Consider the following 13,160-nt stretch of genomic DNA (forward strand, 5'->3'; position numbering starts at 1 on the left):
TTCACCTGTGTCTGCCTTACCCCGCTTGCACCTGTATCAGCCTCACCACTCTCACCTTCACCTGCGTCTGCCTCACCACTCCCACCTTCACCTGTGTCTGCCTTACTCCTGCCGCACCGGGCAGACATCACATAACAAAGTATGGAGCATGCTGCTGTCTATTAATTGAACACCACTGAGGTCAATTACAAGCTGGCTGTGCAACTGGATTATTGTCATTAATTATCATTTATTTATAGGGTGTCACAAAGGTCCTCAGTGCCGAGCACTGGGGAGAAGAAAAAAACAACAGCAAACTACACAGTGAACAAACATAGATGAAATTACATAGTACAAAGATCGAGGGAATAAGTAGGGCGCAGACTAGCCTGGAGAGTGCCATTGCCCAGGAAAAGACAGACTGATAAGTTTTGGTAAAAAGATGAGCTTTATAGGGAGCATTGGAAGCCTTGTAGACTACGGGATAGTCATCATCATCATCATCATTTATATAGCGCCACTAATGTACAGAGAGCTCACTCACATCAGCCCCTGCTCCATTGGAGCTTACAGTCTAAATTCCCTAATACACACACAGACTGAGAGAGACTAGGGTCAATTTGATAGCAGCCAATATAGTCCGATTGGGTCTGGGATCGGTTGCAAAGTTAAGAGGTAACCCAGGAAAAGACAGTGTCACAGAGGCCAATGACGTAGAGGGATTGCAGGAGGAGAAGGTGATCTCCAGTGTGAACAGTTCCTGAGAGGTCTAGAACAATAAACAGGGATAAATCCCCCTTAGAGATAATTATTTGTGACCTCAGTGAGGACAGTTTCAGTGGAATGGGGGAGGAAATATGAGATTTGAAGTAGGGCTGTTTAGAGAGAGACAGAGCGGAATTGTTAGAAGAGAAAATGAAGTTATGGGCGGTACGGTGGCTTAGTGGTTAGCACTTCTGCCTCACAGCGCTGGGGTCATGAGTTCAATTCCCGACCATGGCCTTATCTGTGAGGAGTTTGTATGTTCTCCCCGTGTTTGCGTGGGTTTCCTCCGGGTGCTCCGGCTTCCTCCCATACTCCAAAAACATACTGGTAGGTTAATTGGCTGCTATCAAAATTGATCCTAGTCTCTCTCTCTCTCTCTCTCTCTCTCTCTCAGTCTGTGTGTGTATGTGTGTGTTAGGGAATTTAGACTGTAAGCTCCAATGGGGCAGGGACTGATGTGAATGAGTTCTCTGTACAGCGCTGCGGAATCAGTGGCGCTATATAAATAAATGATGATGATGATGATGATGATGAGTTGGTGGAAGCTGGCAAGCGTGATTTCCTAAAGTGGCACTCACCGATGTGAGACTATTTTTGCAGGTAACTCAACGTCATATTAACATGTAATGGCATTCGGCAAGTCACGACGGGCTACCTTGCTTTCAAAAGCGGATTGAGGCTGGACAGGGAGATGGGATCTTCTCTCCATCCTCATCCCACTCTCCACCGTTAAGCGCGAGAAGCAACTTCTCAGCTACAGAGTTTAAATCCCATGGGTGCTCAACTGGGTTATGTACGGCTCTGAACCGGCAGCAGAGCTGTAACTTAAAATTTTAGCGCCTGGTGCAAGAAAGAAAAATTTTAACCGAGTGAACCTAGAATATTCATAAACTGTGCACCCACTTCAGCTTTGTGCCCAGTAACCAGAAATTTGCTCTCATTTTCAAAACTGTACTATAAAAATATCAGTTACAATCTTATTGGTTGCTGTGTGTTACAACACCTTTCCAGATACCGATGCACCAGTTTTCACAAATGCCTCACACTGTGTATGTAGCACCTCCTAAAACATTTACAACGGACGTACACCACTTCCAAGAGCAACTTCTTACTTTTTACTTTGTTTTAATGTAAGGATGGTAGTACTTGGCATTATAAAGATTCCATACAGTTTTTTGTGACCCTAAACACTAAATAAACAGAGACCCGTTCTCTAGACACCGGCCAACTTATTTAGCATCGGTCACACTGAACAATAAAACTAACAAGTTTCCTAGCTTGATGGACAGGTGACACTCCCACCTTCCCTTTAAAAGGGAGTTGTCATCAGCTGCTTCTGTTTGATTACTCTCATTGCAGACAGGCCCTGTAGCTGTGGAAAAAAAGCACTTTCAAACCATGTAAGTTAAATCAGACTCTATACCATTATTTTGTCACACATATGTCCTCCTCCTGTTTATCTTTGAACTAGGTGCACTGCTGTACAATTATGTTACTCTGCTTGCATCCTTTCTCTTTGTTACAGTGTGTTCATGCAGGTCTGCATGAGCTGTATATGAATATGCCTGTAGTATACGTGACCTGCATTTGCACACCCCTTTTCTCCTCCACCACACCTCTCTGCATGCAAAGGTGGCATAAGTGCCAGCTTCTTGCCAATCTGCATAGCAGCAGTTGTGTTCTTCCACTTTCTGGGAGGGCACAGAGCAATTTCACGCAAGATACGCTACGCCAACTGCTTACATCCCACTGTGCATCGGCCCCTTTTGTTGCTATATAAATAGTGCAGAGTTTTACAGGCACAAAAAGCAATACAGCAATGACAGACAGCAAGTCTGGCATCAGGACTATAATTTTCCTTCTCAATTAATTTTCTGTTGGTGCAATAGGATTACAGGAACAACAAGAGAGTGAAGTGAGGATACAAACATCTGATGGAAACTAAAACCCTGTGGGAGGAAAGTCTGTTTAAATCACCGCTAGTTTGTTTACTGCAGAAGATAAATCTAAGACGTAGCCCTGTTTCCCCTATGGGGAGTACGAGGATTGGCAAATACTGCATTATTAATCTCCTCACTGATAGCCATGAGCGATATTAAAGAGCACATGTTGCTTATCTAGAGTGGAGGAAGCCATTTTGTGGGCTGGACCATGGGAATTCAGCCTATTACTGTACTAGGAACCAGTGCTTTAGAATTATTAGTCAGGATTCATGAATTTTAGTCATGAAGTATCTCAACAATGTCACTGATACACAGCCTTTGGCTGCCTTGGGGCCTGACAGAGGTGTATTACAGTGAGTGTGGATGGGGCGAACTACACTCATGGCTCCCATCATGTATGTCCGTGGCAGTGGGATGAGGGGCGTGGCCACAGCTTGATGGTGGGCATGGCCATCCCAGAGGGCAGCTTAGCGCTATAAAGCACTATCGCCCTTTCCCCAACATTACCATCTATGGGACAAACATCGGGCCAGAGCCCTAAATGCGTGACTGCCCTACTGAAATCAGGACAATTGGGAGGCATGTGCACTGCAGCCTGGTATTATACCCAGGATTCCGCAGAGAACTCACTCACATCGGTCCATGCCCCATTGGAGCTTACAGTATAAATTTCCTAACATACACACACAGAGACTAGGTTCAATTTGATAGCAGCCAATTAACCTACTAGTATGTTTTTGGAGTGTGAGAGGAAACCGGAGCACCAGGAGGAAACCCACGCAAACACGGGGAGAACATACAAACTCCACACAGATAAGGCCATGGTCGAGAATTGAACTCAGGACCCCAGCGCTGTGAGGCAGAAGTGCTAACCACTTAGCCACCATGCTGCCCAGAATCGTTTTATTGCCGTGTGTGTTCTGAAATGTAAAGCACTACGGAACTTCCTGGCAGTATATTAATAAATGATGAGGATGATGATGATAGGTACTTTACAGCAGAATTATTCAATATAATCACGCTGTAAGGGCCAAGCAGAAGTTTTGAAATGGTCGCAGGATACATTTCAATGTCTTCAGAGAGAAGAAAAACGTTATAGATTAGGAATCCCCAAAGCAATGTTTTTTTCCCCTTATATAGCGAGTTAAGTACCTTTTAAGCATTCATCTGACAGTTATTTGTCTTCGCTATCCTTCTACGAGTCATTATTTCCTTTTCAAAACCTCTCTGAAGGGAAAACAAGCATGTCTACCAGACACAGACACAAGCTTTCAGACTCAGCATGTCACGTGATGGCAGAGAAGGAGGATGCCATAGTGAAAACATATCTCTGAGAGGCGTTCCAAAGCCCCGTGACTGTGGTTGCCATGGTAGTCACATTACACTGTGGAAAGTCTGCAGAATTATAATTCGTCAATAGCAGTCTGAAGAGGCAAACCAAGGAAAAGGGTAATCATCAAGCTGCTTCTTATAGCCTGCCACAGTGATTTGTTTTCATGGGATTGTTGCTTTAATAGTATAGAGTTATTAGCAGTACTGGTTCTAGGACAAGTGTTTGTCTTGGTGCACGGTCAGGCTTATTTATAATTCATTTTAATCCTTTTTTTTCTTGTTTTAGATCAGAAACCCAAACACTAACTAGGGCTTCAATTGAAATTTAAATCCCTGCAGTAAATAGACACCTCCTTAACACTTCTGTATTGTACCTCCTTAACGCTTGTCTTCAATGTCCCTGGGGTTGGAAATTGCGCAAAGAAATTATGAAATTGAATTTGTAATTATGTCCAATTTAAACCAATCCAGACTGCTCACACCATGCTTGTCCCTGGTTGTGGTAACCCTCCACCCCCAAGGTGAGATCACATAGAGCTTTATGCTTGTTTATAGTAAATTTAATCAAGCATAATGACAGGCTATCAGTGAGTTAAGAGGTCCTGTCATCACTGTCTGTCAAGAATAAACAGACCACCCCAGGCAGTCCATTTAGGTCTAATCAAGGGTGTCAGAGCAGGTCCACCTCTAATACTCTAGGTCTAATCAGGGGTCATCCAAGCAAGACCACCCATGCCACTTTATTAGATCTTTTGAGAAGATCGCTGTCAGGTCTGACCACCACGTGAAGACCTATCTTCTAGCCTCAGTCACATTGATACAGCTGGAAGCATCTCAACAATGGATGTTCAACGAAGACTCGGCTACGGTGAACTATGAATACCGCTTAGTAATGAGCTTCTGTGAGTCATCGGTGCTCGGTAAGCTGTGGATCTTTTATGACTGAGTGGATGTCCAGTAACTCCCCGTCGCTACAACCCCATCATTATCCATAAGCCAGTTATGGCTCAACAGTAGAGAGGATGGGGTTCAGCCCCTCCTTATAATAACATTGCCTTCTCTGGATGAGTCACTCTCTGCAACTTCTCCCTCCAAAGTACTCACTCTCACGGTGGTTTTTGTGCTCACTCGCAAGCTTCCTGAACTCTGCTGCCATGCACTACCTTAAACTAGGTACACACTACAGAATTTTCCACCAACTTTTTATGCCGAGCGATTTTACATGCGATCGATGTTCCGATCGCTCGGTCCATGGACTGCATACACACTAGCCTTGTTTAGGACGATAAAGGGAAGAGCGGACGTCCCTTTAGAGACTTTTTACAGCCATGTTGTCGTGAGCAATGACTAATTTCGTACTCACTGCTGTGGATCGGTCGGAAGTTTATACACACTACACAACGGAAACGAGATTGGAACGAAAATATTAAACGGTACGACCAACCAAATGAGGCAACAATCGTCCATTTGGGCAGACTTTCGACCATTGTGTCACTGCACACACTGACCCGACTTTTGAACGAGTGGTCCTATGTTGGCTGATTGAGCCGATTATTGGACGAAAACTGTGTAGTGTGTACCCAGCTTTACCCGTAATCTCTTCAGACAGGTGGTGGCAATGGCCACGCCTCATTCCTCCCACGCTCATCTCTCTGGCACCAAGCCCCTCACTAGTGGCATGGTCTGGCATAACTTCCTTCCTCATTGCTCTTCAGGCATGCTGGAGGAGGGGGGGTGTAGTTTCCAGTGCCCTTCGAAGTATTGGACTGACAACACGGAGCTTATCGTCCTACTCTTCAAATATGCCACCCCAGTGGTCCAAGCTGTTGTTGAACTACAAGGTACAGCAACGTCTGAGAGCCACTGGCTGCTTCTGGAGCTTGTGGAACTGAAAGCACCAGCATGCCCATGGCTAGCATGTGTCTTATGTAAAACATATAGTTCCACAATCGCTGTAAGAGGGAGAAAAAAAAATATAATTTTTTTAAGCTTCTCTTTTATCACTTTATCAAAATTCTATGAGATAATTCGCAATTGTTCCCTAGCAGCATTGTCACAAAATTTCAGTTGTCCCACACTGGCCGGTTGTGATTGGCTGGAGCTTAGGAAAATAGAAAGTTTCAAAATACCTTTGCATATTAGATCAACCTGTATTTTATTTTTATTTTAGTACTTTGAATTGTTCCTTCTAAAATGAAAGAATATGTGAAAGAGGTAGCAGCTGTATTATCTAGTATATGTAGCTTGTACAATATACCCAATACCTCATTTATGAAAGTAAAAGTGGGGGCGCACAGAACCTACGTCATGCTGTCCTCCTATTGTTTATATAGGAAGTGCATAGATCGGCGGTTCACAAAGTGTGCGCCGCGGCTCTCAGGGGTGCAGTGGCGCTGTCACAGGGGTGCCGCCAAGAGCATCCTCCTCTCTTGACATGACGTCATCACGCCTGACATTCAGTGAGAAGCGACAGGAGAGAGGTGGATGCTGGGTCCCTGGTGCCCCCGGATTGGCAAGAAAACAGAAGAAAAGATAGAAGAAAGAAGGTTATGTATGGTAAGTAAGGAAAGAGGGGGGGAAATGGTGATAGGAAACAGCAATGGCAATGGAGGGGTAAAAGAATGAAGGAGGGGGCAGAGTGTGGATGAAGGAGGGCACAGAGTGTGTGTGGATGAAGGAGGGCACAGAGTGTGTGTGGATGAAGGAGGGCACAGAGTGATCATGAATGGGCACAGTGTGATGATTTTTGTACACGTTTTATTTTGTTTGATCTTATTCCTCTAAATATAAGCTGTAAATTATTATTTGACAGAAATATAATTGGAAAAAAAATAAATGTAAAAATATTATTTTCCCTTGGATTTGTGTGTGTTATTTTGGGTTGGGTACGGCTGCACGACTACGAAAAATTAGAAGGAGGTGCTGTCATCCTTCTCCCTCCATCGAATATCTGAAGGGTCATTTTGGAGGGAAGTCTGTCAATATTCATGTAATTTTTTGCTGAAATCGTTTTGTTACAGGTGTCATCGCTGTCGGGTTTTTCGTAGTCGCGGAAGCGATTACTACCGGTTATTTTTACAAACTACTAAGTATTTCTGTCCTGACCTAAATACTTATTACGTTATTTTGACCCGACTACTTATAAAACTGGACTGCTCGGTAATTATTTTGGAGGGGTGCCTTGAAAAAATTATGGAGACTCTAAGGGTGCCGCGAACTGACAAAGTTTTGGAACCACTGATATAGATCAAGATGGTAACATTTAGCAGCTGATGGGAGAAGATGGGTAGGCACCTACTTAGCAATTTGGCCAATGTAAGAAAAACAAACACACAAAATTGACACGTGATGAAGACTGTCCCGATATTCCTTCACTCTCATAATTATTTACGACATACACTATATGGACAAAAGGATTCAGACGCTTGACCGATACACCAACATGGACTGTAATGACATTGTTTTCAAAGATGTTGGAATGTTTCTGTGGGAATTTGTGCCTATTCATTCTGTAGAGCAATTATGAGGTCAGACACTGATGTTGGATGAGAAAGCCCTGGCTCACAATCTCTGTTCTAGTTCATCCCAAAGGTGTTCGATGGGGTTGACGTCAGGGCTCTGTGTGGGCCAGTCAAGTTCCTCCACACCAAACTCATCAAACAATGTCTTTGTAGTCCTTGCTTTGTGCACTGGGGCACAGTCATGTTGGAATAGAAAAGGGCCTTCCCCAAACTGTTGCCACAAAGTTGGAAGCATAGCATTGTTCAAAATGACTTGGTATGTTGAACCATTAAGATTGCCCTTCACTGGAAATAAGGCGCCTAGCCCAAACCCGGAAAAACAGCCCCATACCTTTATCCCTCCTCCACCAAACTTCACAGTTGGCATAATGCAGTCTTGCCCATCTGATTGCCAAACAGAGAAGTGTGATTCATCGCTTCACAGAACAGGTTTCCACTGCTCCACAGCCCAGTGTCGGTGTGCTTTACACAACTCCATCCGACGCTTGGAATTGGTCTTTGTGATGTGAGGCTTGCATGCAGCTGCTTAGTCATGGAAACCCATCCATTAAGCTCCCGCTACACAGTTTTTGTACTTTAATGTCAGTGGAAGTTTGGAACTCTTCACCTATGGAATCAGCTGAGTGTTGGCGTTTTTTACACACCATGCGCTTTAGGAGTTGTTGACCCCACTCTGTGATTATACGTGGTCTACCGCTTCGTGGCAGAGTTGCTGTTGTTCCTAAAATCTTCCACTTACTAACAATATCACTTACAACAGGGATGGAACTTCATGAATCATCTTATTGTAAAGGTGGCATCCTCTCCCAGTACCACGCTTGCAATCACTGAGCTCTTCAGAACAACCCATTTTGTATCACACAACTCTTAGTTAACTCCCCCCCATTAAACTATAAAATCTTATCTGTTTGAGCTGAAAAGTAATATTTGTAATGTTTTTTTTTTACTTTTATTAGAACAGCAAACATTACTTCACATGGAAAACTGTTAAAATACAAAACCGTCATTTTAACACATACAGGATTGAAGAAGTTTAGCTCAAATTTTTCTTATCTGAAATTTGTTGTCAATTTTTGAACTTTAGAGCGGATTCAACAAACCACTTTGAAACAGATTCCATCCTCTCTCTGTAGGGATGTGTCACTTGATCCTTAACAAAGAAGTTATTAACATGACTTGGCACGGATTCCCTCTGGCGCATAAGAAAGACAACTGGTTTAATAATTCATCCCTAAGAGGATTTACACATTATGATACCTGTTGAGCCTGTCAATTAATCACAAGACAAACAATTTAATCTTTCATCTCCTTATCCACTAAAGAAATGTGTTTGTTTTTTTAATCAACTTAAAATGAAGTGTCATTACTTGCACATTACATAGTAAAACACAGAAGTAAGCTAAAAGGACAGTCCTTGGAAAACCATATCAGTAAGTAGTATAGGGATACTACAAAATAAAACATGGATACACACTCCCTAGCTACATGTTTCAGAGAAGTACATTAGTCTTCCAAGACCTTTAAATATTATAGAATTGACTCCATTCCTAACAGCTGTAGACCATGGAAATACATCAATGAGACAAAACTAAATAGATATTTAATTTGAATACTTTAATTCCATTTTATTTGAATTATTTCTGCTGAACTTTTTGCCACTCATTTTTTTTTTATAATCATTTTAGGTACTTTGAAATAAATTGGTTACTATGTAAAGCAAACATTGTCTCCTAAGTGGTATTTGCTTAGACACCTTGGTGTATCTTCATATACTTTTATATAATTTGAAAATGCAATTGCCTTATTGTTACTCACCTTCTTCTGTGATTGTTATGTCCTTAATAGTTTATGTTTTCCTAGAACGTGTGATGTTCCAGAAAAAGTTAAGTTTGGTTTCCCAAGGAGAGAAACTGGATTAGGACCAATATTTATTTAATTTTTTAATTTTTCTGGTCATATTTGGTCGTTGGTTGATATTTACATCTACATTACATGCAACTATACCTGGCAACAGTCTTCAATGGCCCAGGGGTTTTATTGAATAGGAGGAAGCCCTAATTCTGGTGAAAATAATAAATAGATCCTTATATCTGTGGTCACCTACCATATTAACTTCTACTATATCTGAACCTGATCTTACTGCAAATTGTCAGCAACTAGTGTAACCGGGATAGGGGAACGGGTGGCATCTCCTGCAGTAGATGGTAGTGGACAGCAGCAGAGGAGTCAAGGTTTTGGTACAACTAGCTTCAGCCAGTTTTATTAAACAGAAAAAAAGTTAAGAAAACTTCAAAATAAACAAACCTTTCCTGTCCAGCACTACTAACTACACACAGGAACACCCTCTCTCAAGTGAGGGACCTTGTGCCCCACACACACACACACACACACACACACACAAAACTACAGGACTTACTGGTCACCATTTGCAGTGTCTCTCCTCAGAGGCATCCAACCTATTCCCCAGGTCTGAGAGAGAGACTGACCAAACTGACATTCAAATACACCTCACAGGTACAACCACCAACCAGCCCACTGTCAGAACAAAAGACCCGGACTGGGCCTTGTCAATGAAGCCCTCACTTCTCTCTCCATTTATACCCCAGGAATTCTTACCAGTTTCTTCTAAAATTGAACATACTCTTAGGGAAGCTCCTTCACACACAAAGCTCCCTGGAGATTGCAAGCATAGAAGACAGACAGCCTGGGACATACTGTATACCTGCCATTTGCCACGTTCCTGGTGCTTCTGTCACACAAGCATCCTTGCCCACTCTCCCAGAATTCCCGGGAGACTCACAAATTTTGGGTAGGTCCCCCAGACTCCCCCGGAGAGGCGGCCATTCTTCTTTATCCTGCCATTTCCTCCACGATGCAATTTGCTACAAATCATGTAATTTTGGCTCTGCCACCTGTGGTGAAGTGCCCCTCTCCGCGGAATTACTTCACATGTCCAGCAGGATCTCCCAGGAGGGGCAATAAAAAAAAATACTGTTGGTCAATGCACATTTTAGGAGTCTGCACTAGATTTTTATCAACTTTTATCACTTGAGCAGAGTTGACCAATCTGCTCACATGTATCTTTTTATCAATAAGCTTTACTATATCAGAAGATCAGCCTATAGGGGTGCATTTGATGGCAGCAGATTTTGCTCATGTAATTGGAGGTTTTGGAGAACAGACTTTCACGGAGGTGAAAAGTTTTGGGAATACAATCTCCGAGTTCTGCTTTTTGTTTGCCATTCTGTGAAATTTACAGTATATGAAGTAAGTTGGTATCACATGTTGTAAAAAGGACTATATAAAGGCTAAATTTTGCTGGTGAAATGTGCAAATTTCATGACCAAATGCAGAATGAAGTGAATATTTCTCAAAACAATTTTGAAAATTCAACTCCACCAATAGGATAGAGAGCCATCTTGTGGCCAAGAGGAAAACTGCAGTTTATGATCCCAGTCATCCATTTAGTCACTTCCTGTACACTCTGCAGTGTCCATTCAACCTTCTCTCTTTCTGCCCAGATTCACCTCCAATGAGCTGGGCTAGATCCATCTTGACACGATACGCGTGATCCATGGCGATTCCAGACCTGATAAAAAGGGTTTTGGGCACACCAAACAAGCGGTAACGCCAGGAAACGAGACCCTGTAAAATGAAATACAAATTTTTTACAATGGGAAATAAATCAATATGAAAGAGAAACGGCATGGGAAATATGCATAAAGAAGGTAAAAATGCACAAAATGCAATAAAGCAGAGGAGGCAGAACTAGAAAAAGAAAAGTGCAGATAATGAATGAAAAAACAGGGAAGGAATAATAAAGGCAAAGTTTGTGTGGGAAAAACAACAATTAAGACAAAACTGAGCGGTAGAATAAAGAAAATCCAAGCAGCCAGCGTGATGAAATGACCCTCAATTTTGTAGATCCTAAGCAGACTATGCCCAACATTTTTTCTGGCCTTCTTTTAAACCCCTGTAATTGCATACTTGCCCACTTTCCCGGAATGTTTGGGAGACTCCAGAAATCCAATGTAGGTCTCCCAGACGCCGGGGAGAGCAGGGCATTCTCCTGCATCTGCCCACTTCTTAGTGAAGTGGGCAGGATTTGGAGCCTCCATGAGGTGATTCTAAGGGAATCACCTCAAATGACGCATGAGTCATTGCATCACAGGGCGGGGCCAAAATGACGCAATTCATCGAGCCACGCCCCCACCTCTCCTGGAGGCCAACATTGAAAAATTGCAAGTATGTTTAGTCATCTAAGGCCTGAACCTTTCTCCTGTCCTACTGAATCCCTATATCTAATCTCTCCCTCCCATTCAACTCCATCCTACCTCTGCTGGAACATAGCAAACTATCCCCACTGTTAAAAAGGCGCTTATGTTCCCTTGGGTCTAATAATCTGTCCTCTTTTCTTTAGTACATCCCTGTTCTGGGGATATATTACAGGACAGTGATGACACAAGCTGAGAGGTAACATTAAGCTTATATATTTAAGTTGTTTTTCCATGGATACTGGCATAATTGCACAATATATTATTGGCACAATGAAGTATTCAGAATACTCCTATTTATGTTATATGTTAATAAAGGTTGTTTAGGATTAAACTGCAGAAGATGTTTTTGTAGCTGTATATTTTTTGTATCAATAATAGTAATTCAGCCATGCGATATATTTGTTACGTATGGTGCTACCTCTAAATACGTGCGCCAGACACTGCTCTGTAGTACTGTAATCTTGCTGATTATAGGCTCTACTGCAATAAACTTTTTCTTTACAATACCAGGTTTTATGAGACAAAGGAGTTCTTTATAAACAGTGACTGACAGAAAATCTATCCCACTCTCTCTGTACCACGCTGACAACCTTCATCTGGAAAACAGTACAGACCTAAGGGACGCACATTTCATACTTACCGACTTTACGCTGCTCCAGCCCAGGAGGAGAATTCAGGCGGCAAATGTGGGAGGGGCCAATGATTGCGCCACTGTGACCACACCCCTCTGTCACCATTGGCTGCATTGTGTGAATGGCGCAATTAAGCGTCGCCTCCACACGGTATCCGGAATGGTGCCTCATAGACATTCAGGGAGATTAGGCAAATATGGCACACATGACAACAGTCCCGATTTCCACTAAACTGTTCTGTCAGGAGGGGTATAGCAAACTGGAATATGTGTTGGTATTACAGGATATGGGAATGGCTTAGGTGGATCAAGTGTGGTCTAATTTATCCTGATTTTCCAATTGAAAATGTTAGCAAGTATAGGTAATGGTCCTTTAGCCTAGGACTCTATTGTGCCCCTGCTTTCCCAGGAGAGACAGGAGAATTAGGCCACACTTGCACTGGGCCATGTTAACTCTTACTCCTCGATTCGTGGTGGCGCGCCAATGTATCCCATACTTGCCAACCTTTGGTAAGCTAATGTCGAAAGATCCCAGGTAAGAGGGCGTGGTGGTTGGATGGCGGGGCGTGGTAATTTGCGTCATTTTGGCTCCACCCCCGCAACGACAGGCAGGTGTTGTCGCACGGGGGGCAAAATGAGGAGCATGTTGCCGCATGCGGGATATTTGCCTGCTCTCCCGTGAGCCTGGGAGACCTACACGAATTTCGGGAGT

The sequence above is a fragment of the Mixophyes fleayi genome, chromosome 3 (genome assembly GCF_038048845.1).
Source record: "Mixophyes fleayi isolate aMixFle1 chromosome 3, aMixFle1.hap1, whole genome shotgun sequence".
NCBI classification, from domain to species: Eukaryota; Metazoa; Chordata; class Amphibia; order Anura; family Limnodynastidae; genus Mixophyes; species Mixophyes fleayi.